The sequence below is a fragment of the Bos javanicus genome, chromosome 6, assembly GCF_032452875.1.
Source record: "Bos javanicus breed banteng chromosome 6, ARS-OSU_banteng_1.0, whole genome shotgun sequence".
Classification (NCBI taxonomy): Eukaryota; Metazoa; Chordata; class Mammalia; order Artiodactyla; family Bovidae; genus Bos; species Bos javanicus.
Window position 1 is genome coordinate 117,391,563 of NC_083873.1, and position 27,974 is coordinate 117,419,536.

At 49.2% G+C, this 27,974-nt stretch overlaps 1 long non-coding RNA gene across 1 annotated transcript in view; it reads left to right on the top strand.

Annotated features, from left to right (window-relative positions):
- The first annotated feature begins 5,299 nt into the window (after positions 1-5,299).
- The window catches only part of LOC133249962 (uncharacterized), a 29,338-nt gene continuing 6,663 nt past the window's right edge, over positions 5,300-27,974 (top strand). Inside the window, exons 1-2 of the long non-coding RNA XR_009737185.1 lie at positions 5,300-5,501; positions 18,047-18,147. This is a non-coding gene — a long non-coding RNA (uncharacterized LOC133249962). The remainder of the gene's footprint in view (positions 5,502-18,046; positions 18,148-27,974) is intronic.

Consider the following 27,974-nt stretch of genomic DNA (forward strand, 5'->3'; position numbering starts at 1 on the left):
TGAAAGGGCAGAAAAAGACACTCCTGCAAATGGGAACCAGGAGAGCAAGGCTGGCTACACAAGCGTCACAAAATAGGCCTTAAATGAAAATAGTTACCAGAGCCTAAGGCACTAAATACTAATGAAGCCTGCAATACAGCGACAAAATATAGGTTATAAATATCTGCACGCCTGATGATAAAACATCAAAAACATATGAAGCAAAAACAGACAAAATTGAAGGAAGAAATAGCTTGACAATAATAGAAGGAGACTTCAGTACCCCACTCACAGTAATGGACAGAACAAGCAGTCAGAAAGTAAGTCAGGAAACAGAGGACTTAACCAACACAGCAAGCTAACTAGATCTAACAGAGGTGCCCAGAACACTCTACCAACGACACGCACACCATCTTCTCAAGTACACGCAGGACGCTTTACAGACTAGACCGTACATCAGGCCACGTGTGTGTGTGTTAGTCACTTGGTCACGTGCAACTCTGCGATCTTATGGACTGCAGCCTGCCAGGCTCCTCTGTCCATGGGATTCTTCAGGCAAGAATACTGTAGTGGGGTGCCATTCCCTTCTCCAGGGGATCTTCCTGACCCAGGGATTGAACCCAGATCTCCTGCATTGCAGGCAGATTCTCTACAGAGCCACCAGGGAAGCCCAGGCCACATATCAAGTCTTAATTGATTTTAAAAGATTCAGTTCAGTTCAGTCTCTCAGTCGTGTCCGACTCTTTGCGACCCCATGAATTGCAGCACGCCAGGCCTCCCTGTCCATCACCAACTCCCTGAGTTTACTCAAACTTATGTCCATCGAGTCGGTGATGCCATCCAGCCATCTCATCCTCTGTCGTCCCCTTCTCCTTCTGCCCCCAATCCCTCCCAGCATCAGAGTCTTTTCCATGGAAATGAGTCAACTGTTCGCATGAGGTGGCCAAAGTATTGGAGTTTCAGCTTCAGCATCATTCCTTCCAAAGAAATCCCAGGGCTGATCTCCTTTAGAATGGACAGGTTGGATCTCCTTGCAGTCCAAGGGACTCTCAAGAGTCTTCTCCAACACCACAGTTCAAAAGCATCAATTCTTCGGCGCTCAGCCTTCTTCACAGTGATATCATCCAAAGTATCTTCTGCAACCACCACAGGATGAAGTTAGAAATCAACAACAACAGAGGTGAAACTAGAACACTCACAACTTTGTGGAAATTAAACAACACACTCTTAAACCAGTGGATTAAAGAAGGAAGCACAAGGAAATTGGAAAATGCTTAGGGGCAAATGAAAATTCATGCCTGCATGCCGCCAGGCTCCTCTGTCCATGGGATTCTCTAGGCAAGAATATTGGAGTGGATTGTTATGCCCTCCTCCAGGGGATCTTCCTGACCCAGGGATCGAACCCACATCTCCTGTGTGGCAGGCAGATTCTTTACCACTGAGCCACCAGGGAAGTTGAAAATGGAGATACAACACACCAAAACATATGGAATGCAGCGAAAGTAGTGCTAACGGGGGAAACTGCAGCTGTGAACAGGCTTCCCAAGTGGTGCAAGGGGTAAAGAATCTGCCTGCCAATGCAGGAGACGCAAGAGGTGTGGGTTCAGTCCCTGCATTGGGAAGATCCCCTGGAGAAGGAAATGGCAACCCACTCCAGTATTTCTTATCTGGAGAATTCCATGAACAGAGGAGCCTGGTGGGCTACAGCCACGGGGTCACAAAGAGTCGGACATAACTGAGCTCACACACACGCACAGCTATAAACACATGAAAAATAGGAAAGATGTCAAGTCAACAACATATCTTTAAAATCTAAGGAACTAGAAGAGGAAGAAAGAACTACACGCAAAGCTAGCAGAAGGAAGGAAATAATAAAGATTAGAGCAGTGATAAACAAAACCGAGAAAAGAAAAACAGTAAAGAAAATCAATGAAACCAAAAGCTTGCTTTTTGAAAACATCAGCAAAACTGACAAACCTTCACCCAGATGGACTAAGGAAGAAAGAGAGAAGACTGAGCTCACCAGAGTCGGGGATGGAAGCAGGAGCATTAAAATCCACGGAATAAAAGGGATCTCAAGAGTACTATGAGCAACTGTACACAGATTAGATAATTTAGTTGAAATGGGCAAATTCCTGGAAATACAAAACCCACCAGGTACTGGATCACGCAGGAATAGAAATATAACTAGTAAGGAAATTGAATCAGTAGTAACAGCAATAATAAATCTCTCAACAAAGAAACTGGACCTAATAGCCTCACTGGTGAATTCCATGAAACATTGAATGAGGAACTAATATCAACCCTTCTCAAACTTTTCGTAAAAACTTAAGAGGCAGGTACACTTCCTAACTCATTATTTGAGGCATTACCCTGAACCAAAACCAAACAAAGACACTACAGGAAAACTACAGACAAATATCTTTTATGAGCATGGATGCAAAAATCATCAACAAAATATTTGCAAACTGAATTCAACAGCATATGAAAAGGCTGTACACCATGACCACAGCAGGACCACTGGTATCTTGGCCTGTGTTGCTAGGCAGCAGGATGCCCATGCCTGTTCCTCCCAATGCGGTTCTCAGCCCAAAGCGGGTGGAGCATCTAGAGGGAGTCAATCCTTGCCCTCAGAGCTGGTCCACGGGGCAGCAGCGTCCCATTGGTCCAAGATGCACATTGAAAACTGATGAGGGAAAACAACCTCTGATCTAGAATTTGCTTTAAAATACGCCAGGAAAAGTGTGAGTGCGCATGTGTGGGTTAAATGAAATAAGATTGGGGTTCATTGCGCAATCCCCTGGTTTTATGTGTTGAAATTCCATAATGAAAGTTCAGTGGAAGTGCGTGGAGTTGGAGTAGAGATGCCTCGCCGGGACGTCTTCCAGGGGTCAGGCTGTGACACAGTAACAGTAGACATTCTGGAGGTTCCCCATGAGCCAGGGTTCCTACTCTAAGCACGTCACACGTGTATCACATGGGCTTTACAATGCCCCATGAGGCAGAGTCTATTATCACCCCAGTCCTGCCGGTGAGGAGACTGAGCCGCCTCAGTCTCATAGGAGGCACGTGTGGACCGAGCAGCCCAGACTGGCCCATGTTCAGGCTAACACCCCCTGTAGCGCTGTTCACTGGCCCGTGTTCAGGCTGTGAACACCCTCTGTGGCACTGTTCACGGGCCCATGTTCAGCCTGTGGACACCCTCTATAACGCTGTTCACGGGCCGTGTTCAGGCTGTGAACATCCCCTGTAGCACTTCTCAGAGGGACAGCCTGGTGGCTGCTACGGTCTGAATCTGTATGCTGGAATCCCGACGCCCCGCCGTGATGGTGTCAAGACGGGGCCCCGGGAGGTGACAGCTGGGACCACTGCCTTCACAGGACGCCCCTCAGAGCTCCCTCACCCCTCGTCCTGTGTGAGGACTCAGTGTGAGGGCGGCCATCCGTGGACGGAAGCAGGCCCTCACCAGACACCGCCGGCCTCCAGGACCGTGAGAAAGCAACGTGTGTGGTGTTTGGCTGTAATGGCCCAAACAGAGAGACAAAGGCCAGGGAGGGGCCGGGGTGCCGCGGGGTCCGGCAGGGAGGACCCAGCACGATCCCTGAGCACAGGCGGGGACGGCCCCCAGGGCCAGGAGGGCCGGGGCGGGTCATGGTGGAGACACTGCCGAGGACCTCTGCTCAGCAGCCGTGGCCTGCACCAGGCCTGCGTGCAGCCCCGCCCAGCCGCACGCACCTCGTCCTGGAGGCCCCTGCGTGCCTGGCGCGGAGCCAGGGCCTCACCTGCGCCCGGCACTGCGCGCTGCGGAGACAGCCGCCCCGCCCCCCGCCCCCCGACAGAAGGGGGCCTGCTGCCAGCCAGAGCTCTCACGGCTCAAAGGCCGGTCAGTGAAGCAACCCCGTCACAGGACCCGTCTCTTAACCCAAAAGCAAGGCTGTGTTTTCTCCCCCTTTTCTGCTTGTTTCGAGTGCTCATAAGTACTTGATGTATTATTTTGATGATATACTTGCATTTTTTAAAAAAACAATGCATACGTGCAGAAGCGGGTGAGATCCACGTAAGTCCATGGTCATAGTTCAGCGCACTCCGCCAAGGCCAGAGTCCCGTCTCCTCGGGGGCGGTGCCATCCCCTGGTTGTGGAAGAGGTCACGTCTGGGGGCTCGGGGGATGGGACTGTTTCTGCAACTTCTCGTGTCTGTAAACCTTCAAAACCAAAGACATAAAGAGAGAACACTGGGCGGGGTCTGGGGAAGGGCAGCAGGCGCGCTAGTCGGCCGCGAAGGTGGCCAGAAGCAGCCCCTGAAGCAGCCCAAGAAGCAAGCCAGGGAGACGGACAGAAGGTGAGGAAGAAGGAAGGAAGGAAGCGCCGGAGAGGCTCAGGAGCCGCAGCGCGGGTGGCAGGAAAGGCCCCCGGCCCCAGCTGGAATTCAGAAATCTGGCAAAGAGTGAGCTGCCCTTTGTGCCTCCTGACCCTTGGTTCCATCCTCTTTAAGCATCTGGATCCCCTGCCCTCACGTCTGTTGCCACCTATAGCTACAATGAAGTGTCGTCTTGGAGCCCAGTGTACATTTAAGAATGTGCTGTGCTAAGTCGCTCAGTTAAGTCCAACTCTTTGCAATCCCATTGACTGTGGCCTGCGAGGCTCCTCTGTCCATGGGATTCTCCAGGCAAGAATACTGGAGTGGGTTCCCATTTCCTCCTCCAGGGGATCTTTCCAACTCGGGGATTGAACCCACATCTCCTGCATCTCTTGTCTCTTGCGTTGGCAGGTGGGTTCTTTAGCACTAGAGCCACTGGGGAATAAACATTTGTAAAGAAAAAAAAAAAGAAAAGGAAAAACATTGGCTGCCAGAGCTGAAATGTAGTAAATCACACGGGGCGACTGTAACTTTTTTAATGAGGAAACGGATCCTTGGAGGTGAGGATTGGGGTCACAGTCAGGCTCTCGTCTGGCCCCATCCCGGGCCGGAAGCTCTCCCTTCAGCACCTGCATCTTCCTCCACCCTGCATCCTCGCCAGCCTCCCTCCCTGACCTCCTGCCAAGCGGCCATCACTGGGCGTGCGCTGGGTGTGGCACTCTGGGGAGTCCTCCTCGGCTGGTCCCTCTGGGGAGTCCTCCTCGGCTTGTCCCTCAGCCTCACCGTCCTTCATTCCCTCGGAGCACTTCAAAGTCCTTAACAGTAGCAGGTCCCAAGGAATGCTGATGTCGCACTGAGCGCGGCCCTGGGGCTCCCTGGGACTTGCAATCACCTGCCCAGGTGCAGCCACCACGTGTCACTTCTCACAAAAATCAATTTACAAACAACGAACCAGTGAAATACAAATACTCCGCAGGCAGTACCGCCTGCAGTTGATCCATTTCCAAAGAGGCAGTACAGGGGTGGCTGAAGCAACAGAAATGCACAAGTTAACGTTTCTTTTGAGTTTTTGTTTTTCGCTTTCAACTGCTTTTTACTTCCACGCTGGGGAACGAGAGGAGAAATGCATAATAGAAGACATTCCGAGCGACACCCTGATAACAGGTGGGTTAAATGAGTTGCTGAACATTGAACTCAGGGTGCTGTCTTATGGCTATTAAGATTATTATGCTAACTTCTTGATGTTTAAGTTATTTGGCAGAGAGAATCACCCTGTACAGTTTTCTCTTGAGACGTTTTTTGCATATCAAATTATGCAAAACTGACTTGAAAATAGGCTTAAGAGTGAATTGCGTAATTCATAAAACAGGAAAGCCAGACACAAGAGCACAGAACCCAGGCTTGATTTGTTTTTCCGGTTGTCAGGTCTCCTTCAGTTAAACAATCTCTGATGCCATGAATCATGCTGATTGTGGTTGAATTCTTGCAAGATGACCAAGGTCTCTAGACTGGTTCAGTAACGCAAGACAAAGCAGCAGAGGTCAGGGTGTCTTCTGAACTTCAGCCTCGTAACAGGAGGCTGATTTTATGACATAAAAAGAGAAGCAGGAGCTCAATCTAGCAGCATTTTCCACAAGTGCTGATTACGTATTTTTACACACAACTCAGCCTTACGTTGAATGTTGTTGAATTCTCCTCTCAATTTATCTTGGCCATCACATCTGAGTGTTCTGTTGCAAAGTGTTATAACTCATCCTGCAAAAACCCCGGGAGATGCAGCAAGCGTGGATGCAAAGAGAGAGACTGCAGGGTGAGAGCCTGGGGTGAGGGATGGGGAGAACGCAGGTGAAGACCTCTCCTGCATCTGCGGCTGCAGTGGGCAGAAGCTGTGTCTATGGCCGCAGGGAGTTAACAAAACCACCCGGATCTAACCCCAGAGCTGCCGGGAATCGCCATCTGCCCTGGGCAAGCTCCTAGCCTCTCTGCTGCATTTGCAAAGTGGGATAAAAAATAACAACACCGATTCCTTTCTGTTGTGATGAGGATGGGACTGATACTTGCAAGGCTCCTGGAAGCCAGCAGGCACACAGAAAGCACCGTGTTTGCTGCTGTTCCCCGGCCCGGACCCTCTTGCCCCCAGGCCGCGCCGAGTCCCTGGCTCTCCGGCAGCTGGCTGTTCTCCTGGTAACCTGGGGGGTTTCCAACCTGCACTCGCAGGGGCAGAGGAGGAGGACAGGGACAGGAGCGGCCTGCCCACCAGCCTGCTGGTGGTCCGCCGGCTGTGCAGACTTGGCCTGGACATGCCCACAACACCAGCCCAAGAAACAGCCGGCCCAGGTGAGGGTCTGAGGCAGGAAGGCGGTGCGGCAGGATGGCGTCTGGCAGCTGTGCGGGAACAGGCCCCGAGTCAGGGACTCCCGAGAGTCTGGGACACGGCTCCGCACAGCCCTCCTTGTCCTGCCCTGCTCCCCACCTCCCGCCCGCCTCCGTCTCTGTCCCCTGCCCCGAGGTCCCCTCAGCACCACCCCCAGCAGCCACACAGAGTTAGAGTCAGCTACTCGTCGTCTACTGCAACTACAGGGGAAAATGTGAAGCATGTCAGGACATATGTTTCAATTTTTCTCTAGAAGAGAATATGGTCCTAGAGTCCTAATATGCTGAAGGAGAAAAATGGAAAAAATGCTCAGTTTTTTTTAAAAGGCAAAAAAGAAGGGGAAGAGGAACAAGGAACAAATAGGACAAATGAAAAGCAAACAGCGACATGGTGGCTTAAACCCAACTACGTTTCACAGTAAAGAGGGCTCAGCTGGCAAAGATCCTGCCTGCAGTGCAGGAAACCCCGGGTGGATCCCTGGGTTGGGAAGATCCCCTGGAGAAGGGAAAGGCAGGCCACCCACTGCAATATTCTGGCCTGGAGAATTCCATGACTGTATAGTCCACGGGGTCACAGAGCGTCAGACACGACTGAGCGACCAGCACGTTCACTTTCAAGTGTAAATGGGCAAAATTCTCCAATGAAAAGACAAAGATTGTCATGCTAAACTTAAAAAAAAACACGTGGGACTTCCCTGGTGGCACAGGGAGTACAAATCCGCCTGCCAATGCAGGGGACATGGGTTCGATCCCTGGTCGGGAAGATCCCACATGCCACGGAGCAACTGAAGCTCTAGGGTTGCAGCCATTGAGCCTCAGCCTGAGAGCTGTGCTCTGCAACCAGAGAAAGCCCCTGGGCAGCAACAAAGGCCCGGCCCGGCCAAAAATAAACAAGGCAACCCATTTTCCTTCAAAAAAGGCACAACTATACGCTGTTTCTAAACAAACCACTTTAAATATATGGAAAGGTTGAAAGTGAGCAAATGGGAAAAGACATACCTTGTAAATATAAACCAAACCGAAGTTGGTGTAATCAAAGGAGATTTTAAGAAAATAAATATGACCAGAGTTAAAGAGACAAAAATCACTGAGGCCAGGTTTAGTGATAGATGCTTCAGAGGTGCTTCCTACTTTCATGAACTTCTTTTAAAGGAATTTTGAACGTGATGGACCTTCACTTAAGTCTCTATTCTTGTCATTATTTTTCCTTTAATTATGATCAGATCTTTAATCATCGGCCCACTTTGATGCGCCAAATAGTATAACAGCACACCCCCAAATACAATTCTCGAAACATTTCCCTTAAAAATCCTTTTATAACAAACTTTGCTGCGCTTCTACTGTGCCTCTGTTCACCGGGTGTTGCAAGCCCCTTCGTCTACACCTCAGCCGTCTGCGGGCAGCGTGCATTCATTCCCAACCACAGCGGGCTCTGCGTGGTGCGGCTGCCTGCTCCACAGGCAATTGTGTCCACTCCCTGCCTCACTGAACTAGCGCTAAACCTTTGCTGCCTATCACACCCCGACTTCCGCTCAGCGACACTGGGTCATAAGAGCACAGGTCAGATCCTACTCGGTTAAGAAGTGCCAGTCAAGAACACGCTATAATAAATGCTTAGATCACCAAAGTGGGAAAACAGATGTTAAAACTTTCTGGGGATCTGTGGGGACCTGAGAACACGTCAAGACACCCCGTGTCCAGGAAGAGCCTGCGGCAGCGCTGCCTTCTCTCCTGCCAACTTGGAGTTCCAAAGGGGTCCAGGGAAACACACCTTCCAGATGCTGAAGGGAGGTGACCTCAGGGCCATTTGGTCAAATCTGGACCTGAAAGTGTGTTTTTGCTCCTGGGGGCTAAAAATAGGCCGCAGGGCATCTGAGCAGTCAGCAGCCAGGTGCCCAGGGGAGGCCGCTAAGGGCACCGCAGGCGGGCAGCGTGTGCAGGCGGTGCCCCCGCCGCCAACGTTTGTTGACTCTGAGCCCCGTCTCCTCACCTGTGAGCTGGAGCAGCTGGTGGGCCCCTGACAGCCACAGGTGTGCGTGCGGACTTCCTCCCACCCTCCTGGACTCCGTCTCCAACCTGGCCAGCTTGGCCTCCCAGGGTCTGTCTGAGGCTTCCTGGGAAGCAGGGTGGCCTCGACTCTGACTCCAACCCTTCCCTGAAAGGGAGGAAATTTCTGAGAAGAGCCTGGAATTCCTGTGTTGAAGGTTAAAAGGGGAAGGGCTCAGACCACCCCGGTGTGGGGGTGCAGGGTCTGAGAGCCCCTGTGTCCTCTCCGTGGTGGGGGCTCTGGCTCAGGTTCTGAGCTCTGAGCCAGGCCTCACCTGCAGGCTCCCCTCACCTGGCCCCTCTCCCTCCCTCTCCTGGGCGGGCGCCCCTGTAATGAACTACTTGTGCCTGAATCCTTGGCTCAGGCGAGGGCGAGGCTGCGGAGGCTCCCAGGCCTCACGCTCCCCTGCGGTGAGGACTGACGGTCCTCCTCCTCCTTGACTTCCTCCTCCTCCACACCTCCTGGTCTCCGGGAAGCTTTGCACTTGAAGGAAAGAAACTACAGAACCCCAGGAGCTGGCCCAGCGCCAGAGTCACGTTCAAGGACATTTCAGAAGGGAGCGACCAGGAGCGAGACTTCACTGCCTCTGAATTCTAATTCTTTTCTTTTCTTGGCCAGGCCACGGGGCATGCAGGATGTTTGTTCCTCGACCAAGGGCTGCCCCCGGCAGTGGAAGTGCAGGCCTGAGGGCTGGACCTCCAGGGAGTTCCCTCCTTGCTTTCCTTTTAATGAACAGTCTCCCGCACATGGTCACTGTGCTGCATGGCACCTCTCCCCTCGCTTGGCGCCTGCCTTTGTAGAAACTCACGGCCCGGTTTAATGTGTCTGCAGGGACCAGCAAGCAGGTGGCTGCAGTGCCCGTTAGGCGGTCACTGAGCTGATGCTCCCTGGAGTCCCTCGTCCCTCTCCTCTCTCTCCCCTCGAGAGACCTTGCTGCCCGAGTTCATCAAAAAACCCGGAGCTTGTTTTTAAAGAGCGTCGCTAAGAAGAACTAAGAGAAGCAGAATAAAGGGACACGACAGATTTGACTGAAGTTTCCAAACAAGTCTCTGGGGCACAGGTTTCGTGCCATGTTGGCTGCAGTGCCCACCTGCCTCAGGCCCCTCCAGATGCCAGGGATCCGAGGACTCAGGTCCCAGAGAAGCGTCTGCTCTCCTGGCGTCTCCTGGCAACACCATGGTTCTGACAGCAGAGCGAGTGTGCGAGGAAGATCACACCTCTGCACACCATGGGACGGAGGACTGTCCCATGGTCAGGGGAGGAGGCCCGGCCAGGGAGCAGCTGCCGCCCACAGAAGAGGCGATGCGGGAACGGCCAGGGGCGGGCAGAAAGGCTCTGACTCCACGCCCGGCGGCGACTCAAGGCCCAGCCCTAGACGCGGCTGCACACCCACGGGTCAGAAAACAGGAAGTGGCTGGGGTGCTGGCAGGTGTAGGTCCCCGGCTCCGGGCCTAGCCCTCACCCCGACACGCATGGCGCCCCCGGAAGATGAACACACGCCCAGCCTGGATCCGGGTACACGCAGGACTTGCCCAACAGAAACGCACACGAGCTCAGGAGACCCTTAAGAGCAGCGCAACCTGAAAGGGCCCACACCGACCCTGGAGTGCCCAGGCCGGCGAGGAGGAGAGTCGGTCATCCGTTCACGGGACGGGACACTGCACGGCAGCGATGGGGGGCGATGGGCACCTGGTCCGCACGGGAGGCCCCTGCACGCAGGCTGAGCGCATTCACAGGACACGCACTGGACGGAGTATAGGCACAACGCGCTGCGTCTTCACAGGTCGGAGGGCCAGAGGGCTGGGCGTGGCGCTGAGGGGCACCAGGCGTCTGGAGGCTGGCTGTGATCTGGCCGCAGACTTGGTGGTGACTGCTGGTTGGCTGGGCCCGACAGGGCGCGGGCGCCTCCACTCAGTGTCAGCGGCCCGGGGCTCCCTCCCTCCCTCTGCACAGAAAGAACCTCAGCCAGCTTCACAGGCTGGAAGGAAGGCAAGGCGCCCGGGAGCCTGGGGCACCTGGAAGGGGCCGCTCTGTGTCCACGGTGACCTCGAAAGCACCTGCCTTCGTGCCAGGCTCCTCCTGGGTCGACCGCACAGCTGGTCTGAGCGACCCCCCCCCCCCGTGGCCGTCCTGGCTCCTGCCCTGGCTCCCCTGACACGGCGGGGCCAGTTCGTGTCTGCAGAGCTCCAGGCTCAGTGCTGGACATGACGTGGTTCTCTCTTCAGCTCTCTGAACAGACCTCAGTCAAGTTACAGAAGAGCATTTAAGGACACACAAGGATGGCTGCAAAAAGCTGGTGGAAAAATCAAATCAGAGCTGTGCAGTATGACCTCATTTTTTTAATAAAATATACTGTGTGTCCCCATGGGGAAAGCTAGAAGGGTAACACCAAGCACCAGAAGCCTGTGGTGGGGGCTTTTACTTTCTGAAATTCCCACCACGGCTGCGTCTCACTTGTCCAGTTTCAGCTCAAATGGCCCTGGGCGCCAGCCTTCAGGACTTGAGTCTGGAGCAGAAGACACAGCTGCCTCGGGGCAGGGAGGGGGAGCTGAGAGCTGAGAGTCTGAATGGCTGCACCGTGGGGGTCGTGGGGTGGTGGGGGGAGAGCTGAGAGCCTCAACAGGCGTAACCTGGACGGGGGTGTTCGGCGGGGGAGGGGGGCAGCCTGGCTCCCCGCCAGGGCCGCTGAGTAGAGCCCCAGGAGGAGGGGCGTCTGGAGGGCAAGGTCAGCGCAGAAGGTCTGCAGGCGGGGTTAGCACGCGCGCCACACCGCTGGGGCCAGGCGGCCCGCGACCTGCCGAGCCTGAGAGAATCAGCCTGTGCGGGTTTCCCTCGTTTTCACCCCATGTCATCTTGCTTTAGGGCTTCCCTGGGGGCTTAGTGGTAAAGAACCCATGTGCCAATACAGGAGAGTCAAGTTTGATCCTTGGGTCAGGAAGATCCCCTGGAGAAGGGCATTGCAACCCACTCCAGAATTCTTGCCTGGGAAACCCCATGGATGGAGGAGCCTGGTGGGCTACAGTCCGTGGAGTCGCAGAGTCGGGCACGACGCAGAACTTGAGCGCACACGCTCCTGTTGCGGTCTGGAGGGCGTTGATAAGTCAGTAAGCTCTCCAGCTCACGCTCTCCTCCGCTGTAAACGTGGGTATTACTATACCGACTTTGCAGGATTGTAGGACCTAATGGGAGTTGACAGGAAACACCGCATGAGAAAAGCCCAAGAACAACTAAGAAATAGTTCATCGAGTGCTTGCATCAGGCTCACCATGTGTTACGCTCTGCATTAAGCCGTGTACCAATGGTCACTGGGTCGTCACACCGCAGGGGATATGCGTCAGCGTCGCCGCAGGCAGCGCCGGCTCTGCGCGCCCCCCCCGCGGGGACCGTCCTGTCCACGCCCACTCGCCCGCCGGCAGTGCTGCTCTCCTGCCACCTGGTGGCGGCCGTGGGGCATGACGCCTCCCGGGGCCAGGAACCCCGGGCCGCTGAACACGTACCAGCTGCTACTGCTGCTAAGTCGCTTCAGTCGTGTCCGACTCTGTGCGACCCCATAGACGGCAGCCCACCAGGCTCCCCGTCCCTGGGATTCTCCAGGCAAGAACACTGGAGTGGGTTGCCATTTCCTCCTCCAATGTATGAAAGTGAAAAGTCAAAGTGAAGTCGCTCAGTCGTGTCCGACTGTCAGTGACCCCATGGACTACAGCCTACCAGGCTCCTCCGTCCATGGGATTTTCCAGGCAAGAGTACTGGAGTGGGGTGCCATTGCCTTCTCCGAACACGTACTGGGGACTCGTCCAGTTCAGTTCCGTTCAGTCGCTCAGTCGTGTCCAACTTTTTGGGATCCCAAGGACTGCAGCACGCCAGGCCTCCCTGTCCATCACCAACTCCCAGAGCTTGTTCAAACTCATGTCCACTGAGTCAGTGATGCCATCCAACCATCTCATCCTCTGTCATCCCCTTCTCCTCCTGCCTTCAATCTTTCCCAACATCAGGGTCTTTTCAAATGAGTCAGCTTTTCACATCAGGTGGCCAAAGTACTGGAGTTTCAGCTTCAGCATCAGTCCTTTCAATGAACACCCAGGACTGATTTCCAGTCACCCCACAGATCTCACCAAGCTTCAACCTCCCTCTGCGCCAGGCAGGGGGCCCGCGGAAGAGGACACGGCGTGTCTCCAGGCCCGGGGTGGGGGCGGCTCGGGGACAGGACGAGCGTGGGTGGTGAGTGTGGGGACGGTGACCACAGCAGGGCCCTGGGGGTCGGGAGGGTGGCTGCTGACGGGCCCGGGGAAGGCGGGGGTGGCCAGGGGCCAGGGTGCTCGTGGTGAAAGCGGGGGACACTGAGCAGGTCCGCGTAGGCGAGGTGGGAGGCACGGAAGGAGGCCCCGGGAGACCCGGCTGCCCTGGTCCTCTCAGAGGACGGGAACCACAAGCCGGATGTTTCCAGGTGCCCGCGGGCCTGGAAAGCCACCTGCCTGGCTGTGTGCTCCTCCAGGAACACTCAGCAGCTTCAGCAAAGGTGCCAGGGCAGGCTTGGGGCTTTGTTGCCCAACTTGGTGAGACGTCCATGCACACCTGAAGAGCAATGTGTACCCTGCTGTCCGGGGAGACATGTGGGAATGCCAAGCAGGCACGGGGACAGTGCGAGTCAGCTCCTCCACGGCCAGCAGCCCCACCACGCGAGGAGTGCGGGGAGCCCTCAGGGTGCGGTGGACTTGTCCACATCTCTTCAGCCGGTCTACTTCACGTTGTTTTGATGTATTTAGGATGGTTGTCTTCGTACTGAACTGACCCCTTTGTCATCACATAAGGCCCCTGTGTGTCCCTGGCCACTCCCTTTGCTGTGGAGTCTTCTTTATCTGGTATTTATGGAGCCACACGAGCTTTCTTTTGATTGTTGCAATGATACATCTTTTTTATACTTTTACTTTTAACCTACCTCCTTTCAACTGTCAAACAACTTTTTTTTTTTTTTTTTAATGGAAGAGAAAATTCTACTGTGGTTTCCCTTCCCTGGGGCTGACCTTCCCATTTTCCCTCCTTCATTGCTGGTATTCCAAATTCTCTTACCATTTTCTCTGTTTTAAGAAGTTACTTTGGCAATCTTTTTACAGCAGGTGTCCTAGTGAAAAGTCTTCCTAGTTTTGCTTGACCTTAGGAATACTCTGCCTTCATTCTGAAGGGTGTCTTTGGTGGGAATAGAATCGTCTGACAATTTCTTCCCCTTTCAGCACTTGGAAGCATGCCCCTTCCTCTGGCTTCCATGTTCTGATGGGAGGCCCGCTGTTCCTCAGGTCACTTTCCCTACTCAGCAATGAAGTCTCTCTCTGGCTGTTTTCCATAGGCCTCTTTTTTCCCCTTTGGTCTTGAGCTTAATCGTGCTATGAAGTCTCTCTCTGGCTGTTTTCCGTAGGTCTCTTTTTTCCCCTTTGGTCTTGAGCTTAACCGTGCCGTGTCTGGTGGTGAATCTGGGAAGTCTGGCCTTGCGGGGTCTGCTCAGCCTCTTGAGTCTGTGGGCGTCTCTCTCACCCAGTTTGGGGAGTCGCTCGTCCTGACTTCTCATGTGTTCACTCAGCCCCTCGCTCTCTCCTCTCCTCCAGACTCACAAATCCTGGACCTTCGGTTGGTGCCCCATGGGTTCATGGGGTTGTTAGAGGTTCTTCTCTGTCCCCATCTCTTTTCTACCCATTGACCAGACTCGATTATTTCATTGATCTGGTTTCAAGTTCGCCAAGTCTTTCCTCTCATCTCACTCTTTTATTGGGTCCATTCAATTTCAGATGCTGTATTTTTTCTGTTCTAATGTGTCCTTTTTTCCCTTTATGTCTCTACTCTTTTTCTGAGACTTCCTACTTTTCCATTTAAGGATGTTCAAAGTCACTGATGTACTTTTATGGTGACTTTAAAATTCTTGTCAGATAATTTCAACTCTATGTCATTTTGATGCTGGGGTCTATTAGCTGTCTTTTCTCATGCAAGTTGAAGTTCTCTTAGTTCTTTGTATGGTATGTAATTTTGTACTGTATCCTAGACATTTTGAGTATTATGTTATGACATTGGTTCTTATTTAAACGTTCTATTTTAGCAAGTATTCAACCCATTTACGGCCCCAGGTGGCACTAGCAGTACAGAGCCTGGCTCCCAGTGAAGGAGCTGAAGAGACGGGGGTTCAGTCCCTGGGTGGGGAGATCCCCTGGAGAAGGAAATGGCAGCCCACTCCATATTCTTGCCTGGAGGAGCCCACGGACAGAGGAGCCTGGAGGGCTACAGTCCATGGAGTCACAGAGAGTCGGACGCGACTGAGTGACTAAACACTCGCAATCCATCTAGATCCAGACAACACACCCTAACGTCGTTCTCCTGAGGCTCTGTGCCACTCTCCTGGCCTACCTGCTCGTGTGCTACCCAGAGGCCAATCTGAAACCCGGCTGTTTTCCACACCATGGTTGGGTTTGCAAAGGTTTTGCTGTGTTTGTTCTGGCTTGTGGCAAGCACAGGCTGCTCAGAGGAGGTGCCCAGAACACCCCGTGCACAGATTTAAAGATTGCTTCCTCCTGCTCCTGACTGTCTGTAACCCTCCCCTTAAAAGAGGACACAGCGCATCCCCGGACTCCAGCCCTTTACAGAACAGGTGGGGCGCTGGCCCTCCAAGCAGTTAGAAAGCCACGTGTAACTTGCAGGGCCCTCCACATCTGCGGGTCCACAGCCCCGGGTTCAGGCAGCCGAGAGTCGTGCAGTTTACTACCCTGCAGAAATCCCACATAGAACACAAGCTGACCTGCACGGCTCAACCTGCGCTGCTGGGGGGCCAGCTGTCCTTCAGAGCCAGTGGGTCATCCGACAGGCGCGTGACGAGCAGCTCCCTTCAAGAGGGTGACAGCAGCCGGACGAGCTGAGGGCAGATAAGCAACACAGACAGTGTCTTCCTTCTCACAGAGAACAGACAACGGGAAACATAAGACGTCAAAGATGCTAAATATGCTGTAAGAGGAAGCAGGTGACAGGGCAGGGGTGTGGTGGACGTGCACGGATTCTGTGGGGAAGTCAGGCAAGTCTCCTCCGACACTGTGCCAGCAGCAGGTAGGCAGAGCTACAGGAGGAGGGCAGAGGCAGCAAGCCCGTGGGCAAGGCACGGTCCCACCACAGGACATGTACCCTTCAGGGGCAAAGCTTCTGTGGGCTCATTATTGTCAGCAGACCTCGGACAGATGCAATGGAGCGGCAAAGTGACTGGTGAACAACGAGAACCACACCCAAAACTCTACATGCTAGAATCTTCTGACGCCACTACCGGAGCTGATCGCTAAGATAAGTCGCTGTTCAGTCACTCAGTTGTGTCTGACTCTTTGTGACCCCATGGACTTCAGCATGCCAGGCTTCCCTGTCCTTCACTATCTTCTGGAGCTTGCTCAAACGCATGTACTGAGTCGGTGACGCCATCCAACCATCAACCTCTGCCATCCCCTTCCATCCCCACCAGCATCAGGGTCTTTTCCAATGAGTCAGCTCTTCGCATCAGGTGGCCAAAGTACTGGAGCTTCAGCTTCAGCTTCAGCCTCAGTCCTTCCAGTGAACACTCAGGACTGGTCTCCTTCAGGATGGACTGGTTGGATCTCCTTGCACCCCAAGGGACTCTCAAGAGTCTTCTGCAGCACCACAGTTCAAAAGCATCAATTCTTTGGCACTCAGCCTTCTTTATGGTCCAACTCTCACACCTGTACATGACTAAGCTGTTCAAAATAGCAGCTTTTTTCTGATTTGGATAATTTGAAAACTTCATTTTTCAGTAATCATGTTCAGTTCAGTTCAGTCACTCAGTCGTGTCCGACTCTTTGTGACCCCATGAATCGCAGCACGCCAGGCCTCCCTGTCCATCACCAACTCCCAGAGTTCACTCAGACTCATGTCCATTCAGTCAGTGATGCCAACTAGCCATCTCATCCTCTGTCGTCCCCTTCTCCTCCTGCCCCCAATTCCTCCCAGCATCAGTCTTTTCCAATGAGTCAACTCTTCACATGAGGTGGCCAAAGTATTGGAGTTTCAGCTTTAGCATCATTCCTTCCAAAGAATACCCAGGGCTGATCTTCTTTTGGATGGACTGGTTGGATCTCCTTGTAGTCCAAGGGACTCTCAAGAGTCTTCTCCAACACCACAGTTCAAAAGCATCAGTTCTTTGGCGCTCAGCCTTCTTCACAGTCCAACTCTCACATCCGTACATGACCACTGGAAAAACCATAGCTGTGACTAGACGGACCTTTGTTGGCAAAGTAATGTTTCTGCTTTTGAACATGATATCTAGGTTGGTCATAACTTTCCTTCCAAGGAGTAAGCGTCTTTTAATTTCATGGCTGCAGTCACCATCTCCAGTGATTTTGGAGCCCCCCAAAAATAAAGTCTGACACTGTTTCCACTGTTTCACCATCTATTTGCCATGAAGTGATGGGACCAGATGCTATGACCTTAGTTTTCTGAATGTTGAGCTTTAAGCCAACTTTTTCACTTTCCACTTTCACTTTCATCAAGAGGCTTTTTAGTTCCTCTTCGCTTTCTGCATAAGGGTGGTGTCATTTGCATATCTGAAGTTATTGATATTTCTCCCGGCAATCTTGATTCCAGCTTGTGCTTCCTACAGCCCAGCGTTTCTCATGATGTACTCTGCATAGAATTTAAATAAGCAGGGTGGCAATATACAGCCTTGACATACTCCTTTTCCTACTTGGAACCAGTTTGTTGTTCCATGTCCAGTTCTTACTGTTGCTTCCTGACCTGCATATAGGTTTCTCAAGAGGCAGATCAGGTGGTCTGGTATTCCCATCTCTTTCAGAATTTTCCAGGTTATTGTGATCCACACAGTCAAAGGCTTTGGCATAGTCAATAAAGCAGAAATAGATGTTTTTCTGGAACTTTCTTGCTTTTTCCATGATCCAGCGGATGCTGGCAATTTGATCTCTGATTCCTCTGCCTTTTCTAAAACCAGCTTGAACACCTGGAAGTTCACAGTTCACGTACTGCTGAAGCCTGGCTTGCAGAATTTTGAGCATCACTTTACTAGCATATGAGATGAGTGCAATTGTGCAGTAGTTTGAGCATTCTTTGGCATTGCCTTTCTTTGGGACTGGAATGAAAACTGACCTTTTCTAGTCCTGTGGCCACTGCTGAGTTTTCCAAATTTGCTGGCATATTGAGTGTGGCACTTTCACAGCATCATCTTTCAGGATTTGAAATAGCTCAATTGGAACTCCATATATAACTATTAATTTATTTTATAATAAATGTCATGTCTTTGAAACAGGGAGTTTCAAGATACAACAATGGGACTTAGGCAGACACGACTTCCTTGAATCTGCTCCTGGTCTGGGAATGTTTGTGACCATTACAACTTACAGCGATGAGGTAAAACACACTTTTTGTCTTGTTACTGAAATTATTTTCTAAAAAGTCATGTGTCATGTATGCCCACAGACTTTTTAAATCTCTACACAAGTGCTCACCACCCAGCATTTCATTTTTAATGAGTGTGATCCTGACAAAGGACCACACCAAAACGTGGGAAGTGCCTACAGTCCAGCTGAGCAGCAGGGACTACTCAAAGCGAAAGCTCAAAGCAGTACAGAGGGCAGGCCCCACGCTCATTGCCCCGAGGTCCTGCTACTCTTGCCAGGCAGAAGGAACCAGGCCAACGTGCGCTTCTGGTCTTGCAGGAGCTGCGCCTTACCCAGACACAAGGGCTGCTCAGGCCACCCTTCCCTCCTCCCATCCGGCGGGGTCTCTGTAGGCACGTGGCAGTGTCTGCGTCTGTCTGGCCTCCTAAGGCACTTCCTTGCTGGGAGTTAGCAGGGGAGAAAAGGCACCAAGGTCAAAAGGGAAGAACGTGGACCTTGGAGTCAGGGCCAAGTGTCACTGCAGACGGCCATCTACAGGCTGACTCTTGAGTAGCTGCCTGACTGCTTTAAGCCTGTTTTCTCCTGGTCCGACGTCGTAGCTGACGTTGTTCCCCACCAGGCTGGCTCAAGGTACAGTACTGTGGCCTGCCCTTCCAATAATTCCAACAGGATTGTGGGAGCCACTTCCCCTTGTCCTGGGAATGCGCTCACAGGGTGGCAGGTTAGTGGTGGAGCAGAGCCCCGCAGCACAGACGGCAAGAAGAGGAGGGTGCTTGACACGGACGGGCCTGGGCTCCACTCCTCAGGAGAGCTGTGCTCAAGCCAGACCTGTGATGCCCCCACGCACGTGGAGACCAGGAGATTCAGTCCAGCTGGACCACTGGACCCCTGACTCCTGCTGGCTGTAGCAGCCTTCTCCTGGTGCCCTGGGCACCCTGTGACAAGAGTTCCCCTGGGTCCATTCTCCCAGTTCTAGCACAGCTGCCTGTTCCACCTGATACCCTCCTCCTTCACTTCCTGCCCAGTTAAACCAAAACACAAATCTCTGCTGTCCTATTCTGTCATTTTTCATGCTGCTCAGATGCTCAGTCATATCCGACTCTTTGCAACCACACAGACTGTAGCTCGCCAGGTTCCTCTGCCCATGGGGTTTTCCTGGCAAGAATACTGGAGTGGGTTGCCATTCCCTTTACCAGAGGATCTTCCCAACCCAGGGATCGAACCCGAGTCTCCTGCCTGTCCTGCAATGGCAGGCGGGTTCTTTACCATTAGCGCCACCAATGTCTCCACATTTGGCATGGCCTAGGAGAGAAAACCCTCACTGCAAAGCCTTGGTGGTCAGGAAGGCTCTCTCCATTGGGCAGTATGAGGACAAGACACAGCTCTGGCTTTAGTATTTCTCACATGCTAGCACTCCTTGGAAGGGAAGTTATGACCAACCTAGATAGCCTATTCAAAAGCAGAGACATTACTTTGCCAACAAAGGCCTGTCTAGTCAAGGCTATGGTTTTTCCAGTGGTCATGTATGGATGTGAAAGTTGGACTGTGAAGAAAGCTGAGCGCCGAAGAATTGATGCTTTTGAACTGTGGTGTTGGGGAAAACTCTCGAGAGTCCCTTGGACTGCAAGGAGATCCAATCAGTCCAATTTAAAGGAGATCAGATCAGTCCTGGGTGTTCTTTGGAAGGACAGATGCTAAAGCTGAAACTCCAATACTTTGGCCACCTCATGTGAAGAGTTGACTCATTGGAAAAGACTCTGATGCTGGGAGGGATTGGGGGCAGGAGGAGAAGGGGACGACAGAGGATGAGATGGCTGGATGGCATCACCAACTCAATGGACGTGAGTTTGAGTGAACTCCGGGAGTTGGTGATGGACAAGGAGGCCTGGCGTGCTGCGATTCATGGGGTCGCAAAGAGTCGGACACAACTGAGCGACTGAACTGAACTGAGCACCCCCTAAAAGATGATGCTGTGAAAGTGCTGCACTCAATATGCCAGCAAATATGGACAACTCAGCAGTGGCCACAGGACTGGAAAAGGTCAGTTTTCATTCCAATTCCAAAGAAAGGCAATGCCAAAGAATGCTCAAACTACTGCACAATTGCACTCATCTCACATGCTAGCTAAGTAATGCTCAAATTCTCCAAGCCAGGCTTCAGCAATACGTGAACTGTGAACTTCCAGGTGTTCAAGCTGGATTTAGAAAAGGCAGAGGAATCAGAGATCAAATTGCCAACATCTGCTGGATCATAGAAAGAGAAAGAGAGTTTCAGAAAAACATCTATTTCTGCTTTATTGACTATGCCAAAGCCTTTGACTGTGTGGGTCGCAACAAACTGGAAAATTCTTCAAGAGACGGGAATACTAGACCACCTTATCTGCCTCCTGAGAAATCTGTATGCAGGTCAAGAAACAACAGTTAGAACCGGACATGGAACAACACACCGGTTTCAAATCGGGAAAGGAATACGTCAAGGCTATATATTGTCACCCTGCTTATTTAACTTCTATGCAGAGTACATCATGTGAAATGCTGGGCTGAATGAAGCAAAAGCTGGAATCAAGATTGCTGGGAGAAATACCAATAACCTCAGATACACAGATGACACCACCCTATGGCAGAAGGTGAAGAAGAACTAAAGAACCTCCTGATGAAAGCGAAAGAGGAGAGCAAAAATGTTGGCTTAAAATTCAACATTCAGAAAACTAAGATCATGGCGTCCGGTACCATCACTTCCTGGCAAATGGATGGGGAAACAATAGAAACACTGATGGACTTTCTTTTCTTGGGCTCCAAAGTCACTGCAGGTGGTGGCTGCAGCCATGAAATTAAAAGACGCTTGCTCCTTGGAAGAAAAGCTATGACCAACCCAGACAGCATATTAAAAAGCAGAGACATTACTTGGCTGACAAAGGTCCATTTAGTCAAAGCTTTGGTTTTTCCAGTAGTCATGTATGGATCTAAGAGTTGGACCATAAAAAAAGCTGAGTGCCGAAGAACTGATGCTTTTGAACTGTGTTGGAGAAAACTCTTGAGAGTCCCTTGGACAGCAAGGAAATCAAACCAGTCAATCCTAAAGAAAATCAGTCCTGAATATTCATTGGAAGGACTGATGCTGAAGCTGAAACTCCAATACTTTGGCCACCTGATGCGACAAACTAACTCATTGGAAAAGACCAATGAGTTAGTTGATGCTGGGAAAGATTGAAGGCAGGAGGAGAAGAGGGTGACAGAGGATGACATGGTTGGATGGCATCACTGTCTCAATGTACATGAGTTTGAGCAAGCTCCGTGAGATGGTGATGGACAGGGAAGCCTGGCGTGCTGCAGTCCATGGGGTTGCAAAGAGTCAGACATGTCTGAGTGACTGAACTGAACTGAGCACCCCCTTAGAAGACCTCGATCGGCACCCCACAAGGACTCTGGTTGTTCCTACTTGGGAGGGTGTGCCGGGCAAACGGTGCTCTCGGGTGCTCACATGAACGTGTGTCCATGCCTATGGCACCGTGATTTTCAGGCTGGTGAGGTTGTTGGGGCAGACGATGACAAGACACATGCCTCACTCACACTGTGCATTTTATATTCCGTTTCCCATTATTCTGTGTCCCGTATTTCTATTCCATTCTGTAGAAGGGAAACCTGAGGTCCTGAGAGGTGAAACGACCTGTACCAGATCACGTCATCAGCAAGAGGAAAAACTGAGGTTTAAACTCAAGCACGTCTTTTCTCAACATGCCAAACTAACAGGGACTCAAAATATGTTTGCTGACTCGAATGTTCACTGGAAGCAGAACCCTGACATGACACTGAGGCTCAGAAATTGAAGTTAACAGGTGATGAATCATCCATGAATATTTTTTCAGGAAAGAGTGCTGTTTTTCATAAAAAATTAGAAATCAATTGGAAAATCTGACTTTTGAGTGCAGTTTTATTTAACAAAATTTCCTATCAACAATCTGTTAAGTGAAATTAAGCACATGGCAAGATGCTTTAATTTTCTTCAAATCAAAATGGAAAGACTTAAAAAAGGAGAATCTTGGCTGCATTTTTCTATGTGCAACATATACCTGTTTTTGAAGTGATTTAACAGTCTTCTCAAGCAGCTTTAGGTTCACAGCAGAATTCTGCAGAAAGCACAGCATTCCCACATTCCCTCCTCTCCCAGCAGGAGCACCGCATGCTGCAGTGGTGTAACTGACGAGCTGCACGGAGGCATCCTCTTCACCAAAGCCCAGAGTTCATGTTAGGTTTCATCCTTGGGGTCGTACATCTACGGGTGTGACGAACGTGTCCATCATCACCGTATCAACACGGAACAGTTTCACTCCCATGCAAATCCTCTGGAACCGTCTCTTCATTCCCCTCCCCCGCCCCCAACCTTTGGCGACCACTAATCTTTTCATTGTCTCCATAGTTTTGCCTTTCCCAGAGTGTCATATAGCTGGAGCCATACAGTAGGCAGACTTCCCAAGTTGGCGTCCTTCACTTGGGATACGCACTTAAGCCGCCTCCATGTCTTTTCATGACTTGAGAGCTCGTTTCTTTTTGGCGCTGTATAATATTCCATTGTCAAGATGCAAACCATGGCTGCCTGGTGCATTCACATGCAGCAGGACATCTTGATAGCTCCCTAATTTTGGCTTTTATAAATAAAGCTGCCATAAACATTTGTGTGCAGGTTTCCATGTGGACATAAGTTTCCACCTTACTTTGGTAAATAAACAGCACAATGGCAGGTTTGTGTGGTAAATGTGTGACTAGTTTCCTAAGAAACCACCAGACTACGCCATTTTGCATTCCCACTAGAAATGACAAGAGTTGCTGTTGCTCTACATTCTTGCCAGCATTTAGTGTTGTGGGTTGTTTTGTATTTTTGCCATTCCCATAGGTGTGAAGCATCTCACTGTTGTTTTTAATCGGCAAGGCCCTCACGATATATGATGCTTGTTGATGGCAAATATGGCTTATTTGCCATCTGTATGTCTTCTTTGGTGTGTTGTCTATTCAGATCTTTTGCCCATTTTTCAACTGATTTGTTCATTTTCTTGCGTTTTCAGAATTCTTTGTAGATTCTAGATAGCAGTACATTATCAGATATGTCTTTTACAAGCAGTTTCTCCCAGTCTGTGGCTCATCTCTTCACTCTCTTGACAGACAGCGCTTTCTTTTGCAAAGCAGAACTCTTCAATTTTAATGAAATTCAGTGTTTAAACATTAATGTTAAATGTTTAGTGACGTTTAATTTAACTAAGTCCAGCTTCTCAATCCTTTCATGTGTCGTGCCTTTGGTGTTGTACTAAAAAGTCATAACCAAACCCAAGGTCATCTAGACTTGCTCCTGTGTTACCTTCTCAACAGTTTGGTTTTGCATTTTGCGTTCAGATGCGTGCTCTCTTTTGAGTTACGTTTTGTAAAAGGTGTAAGGTCCGCATCTGCCTTCGTTTCTTTGCCTGTGGACGTCCATTTTTCAGCACCATCTGTTGGAAAGACTGCCTTTCCCACTAAAGTGCCTTTGCTCCTTGTCAAAGGTCAGCTACCGCTTTTGTGTTGCTATGTTTCTGGGCTCCCTGTTCTGGTTCACTGGTCTTTCTGTTTTTCACCAACAACATCCCACTTGGTTATTGTAGCTTTACAGTAAGTCTTGAAATCAAGAGTGTCAAGCCCCTGACTTTATTCTTCTCTTTCAATACCGTGATGGCTATTTTGGATCTTTGGCCTTTCCACAGAAACTTTAGAATCAGCTTGTAGATATTCACAAAATTACTTGCTGACATTTAAACTGGGATTGTTGAATCTATGGATTAAGTTGGGAACAACTGAGATTTCCACAGCATTATGTCTTCTTGGCATGAACACATATCTCTCCATGTATTTTGCTTTCTTTGATATCTTTCATCAGTTTTTAAAATTTTCCTCATGTATCTTTCACATATTTTGTTTATATCCAAGTACTTCATTTGTGTGGATGCTAAAGTAAATGGTCCAACCAGTCCATTCTGAAGGAGATCAGCCCTGGGATTTCTTTGGAAGGAATGATGCTGAAGCTGAAACTCCAGTACTTTGGCCACCTCATGCGAAGAGCTGACTCATTGGAAAAGACTCTGATGCTGGGAGGGATTGGGGGCAGGAGGAGAAGGGGACGACAGAGGATGAGATGACTGGATGGCATCACTGACTCGATGGACGTGAGTCTGAGTGAACTCCAGGAGTTGGTGATGGACAGGGAGGCCTGGCGTGCTGCAATTCATGGGGTCGCAAAGTGTCAGACATGACTGAGTGACTGAACTGAACTGAACTGAAAGTAAATGGTATTGTTTTTCATTTCACATTCTATTTGTTCATTTCAGACACATAGAAACTGATTCACTTAACATATTAACGTTGTATCCTATAACCTTGCTATAATCATTTATTAGTTCTGGTAAGTTTTTTATTATTTTGAATTTTCTACATAGACAATCCTATCATCTGTGAACAAACACATCTTCATTTCTTCCTTCCCAACTTATATACCATTTTTTCTTTTCTTCTTTTACTGAATTACCTAGGAATTGAACTGTGATGTTGAAAAGGAATAGCGAGTGGGGAAATGCTAGTCTTCTTTCTGATCTTGGTGGGAAAACCTCTAGTTGTTCACTATTAAGTATGTTAGTTGTAAGGTTTGTTTTTGTAGATTTTTAAATCAAATTGACAAAGTTCCCCTATTCGTAGTTTGCTGACAGTTTTTACCATGATGGATGTTGGATTTTGTCAAATGCCTTTTCTGCATCTATTGATATGACCACATCATGTTCTTTAAGCTGCTGATGTGATGAATTACATTAATTGATTTAAAAATATCAAACTAGCCTTGCATATCTGGAATAAATCTGACTTGGCCATGGTGTATAATTCTTTTTATACATTTCTGGGTTCAGTTGGCTGATATTTTGTTGAGTTTATTTGTATCTATGTCCATGAGAGATAACGGTCCATAGTTTTCTTGTGTCTTTCTCAGGCTTTGGTATTAGGGTGGTGTTGACATCAGAAAACAGTGTAAAAAGTATTCTGTCTACCTCTGTCTTCTGGAAGACTGCAGAGAATATGTCGGATTTCTTACTTAAATCTTTGGTGAAATTCACCAGTGAACCCATCCTGGCTTGGGGCTTCCTGCTTGGAAGTTGTTATCTATTCAATTTCGGTACTAGGTGTAGGTTGTCTATTTCTGTGTGACTGGTGACAAATTGCACCTTTCGAGGAATTGGTCTATTTCATCTGGATTACCAAGTGTGCGGGCACAGCACGGTTCATAGTATTCCTCTATGACCTCATTCCCTCGTATTCCTCAACGACCCTACTGATACCCATGAGACCTGTGGTAACACTCTTCTTTCCTTTCTGGTATTATTAATTTGGGTCTCTTTTTTTCTTCGTTAGCTGAGCTAGAGGTTTATTGATTGTATTGATACTTTCAAAGAACCAGCTTTGTTTTATTGGTTTTCTCTACTTTATTTCCTGTTTTCATTGATTTCTGCATGAGCTTCTATTAGCATGGATCTTATTTCTCCTCTTACGCTTATTTTGGATTTAGTTTGCTCTTCTTTTTTCTGGTTTCCTAGGCTTAGATGATAATACATTTTAGAACTTTCTTGTTAATACATGCATTCAATATTATAAATTCCCCTTTGAATACTTCTATCACTGTGACTCCCAAATTTTGATTATGTTGTATTTTCATTTTAGTTCAAATATTTTTTGAGATTTTAAAAATACATAAAATTCACCTTAATAATTACTTAGTACATGGTTCAGTGATATTAAATATATTCATAATGTTGTATAATCATCACCCTCATAACTCTTCAGTCTTTCAAGTGAAACTCTACACCCCTTAAACAACTCCATTATTTTAACCACTCTAAGTATCTCATAAAGTTGTCCCACATAGTGTTTGTCTTCTTATGATTAGTTTATTTCATTTATGATAATGCACTCAAGATTCATCCCTGTTGTAGCACATGTTGGAATTTCCTTCCTTTTTAAGGCTGAATAATATTTCATTGTATGCATATACCACATATACCATATACTTTGCTTATTCATTCATCTGTCAATGGACATTTGAGTTGCTTCCACATTTTAGCTATTGTGAATAATGCTGCTGTGAACCTGAGTGTACAGATATCTCTTTGAGACCCTGCTTTGAATTCTTTTGGGTATATATCCAGAAGCAGAGTTACTGGATCAAACAGAAATTCTGCTTTCATATTTTTGAAGAGCCACCATACTATTTTCCACAGTGGCTGCACCATTTTGCATTCCCACCAATGATGCACAAGGGTTGCACTTTCTCCACATTCTTGCCGGTACTTATTGTCTTTTATAGCAGCCATTCTAATGTGTGCGAGGTAGGCTCACTGTAGTTTTGATTTGCATTCCCTTAAGGACCAGTGAAGTTGAGCTTTTTTTTCTCATGTGCTTATTGGCTTTTTTTGTTTTTGTTTTTAAGCACTTTGAATGTATCTGCCCACTGCCTCTGTTCTCCAAAGTTCTGATGAGAAATCTGCTGGTAATTTTATTGAGAATCCTTTCTATATAATAACCTCAAAAGTCCCTGACATTTGGAGGACAGGGTCTGTTATGCCTACCCTGGCTTCTAAAGGCTGTGTGCAGGCTGCCCCAGGAAAACCTGCACAGCTGCCGGCCATGAGGCTGGGGTGGGGGCGGGGGGAGGGGGAGTGGCTGCTACTGTCTGAGAACTGAAATCCACCAAAATCAATCACAGTTTACTGTCCAAGTCTTCCCCCTGGAAGTGGCAAGACTTCAACAGACTCCAGAGTTCCAACATAGTTCCATCAGACAGATCCTCCCAGGATAACTGTTGTCTCAACACAGATTCCTGTTGCCTCCTCGACCACCACCTTCCCAGAATCTTCGTGTTGATAATTCAAAATACTTTTTCTCTTGAGACGTCTTCCTTGACTCATGAGCTGTTTAGAAGTGTGCTGTTTAATCTCTAAATATCTGGGGACTTTCCGGCTATCTTTATTAATTTCTACTTTAATTCCATTATGGTCTAAGAGCACACACTGTGTGGTTTCTATGATTTTGAATGTGTTAAGGTGTGTTTTGTGGCCCAGGATGTGGTCTGTCTTGGTGAGTGTTCCATGTGAGCTTGAAAAGAATGTGTATTCTGCTTTGTTGGATGAAGTAGCCTATGGATACTGATTATCCAGTTGGTTGACCATGCTGTTGAGCTCAACTGTATCCTTATTCATCTTCTGCTGGACCTGTCCACCTCTGATGGGGGGGATCAATGTCTCTGACTATAACACCGAGCTCCTCTATTTATCCTTGCAGTTCTATCAGTTTTTGCTTCATATATTTTGACACTCTGTTATTAGATGCATACACATTAAGGTTTGTCTTCTTGGAGAGCTGACCTCTTTATTATTACATAATGCTCTATTGCGTAATCATTCCTGGTAATTTCCCTTGTTTTGAAGTCTACTCTGTCTGAATTTAACATAATGACTCCAGCTGTCTTTCGATTAAGGTTGGCTAAAAGTTAACATATACATTTTCCTCTGTCCCTTAACTTTTATTCTATATGTGTCTTTACATTTAAAGTGGGGGTTCTTATAGACAATACGTAGATGGTTGTTTTTGTTTTTTTTAATCCACTCTGACAATCTGTTTTAAATGGTGCATTTAGACCACTGACTTTCAAAGTGACTATTGATATAGCTGGGTTAATATCATCATATTTATTACTGTTTTCTGGTTACTACCCTTGTTATTTGTTCCTATTTTTGTTTTCCACTCTTTTTATGTCTCTTGTGGTTTTAATTATTTT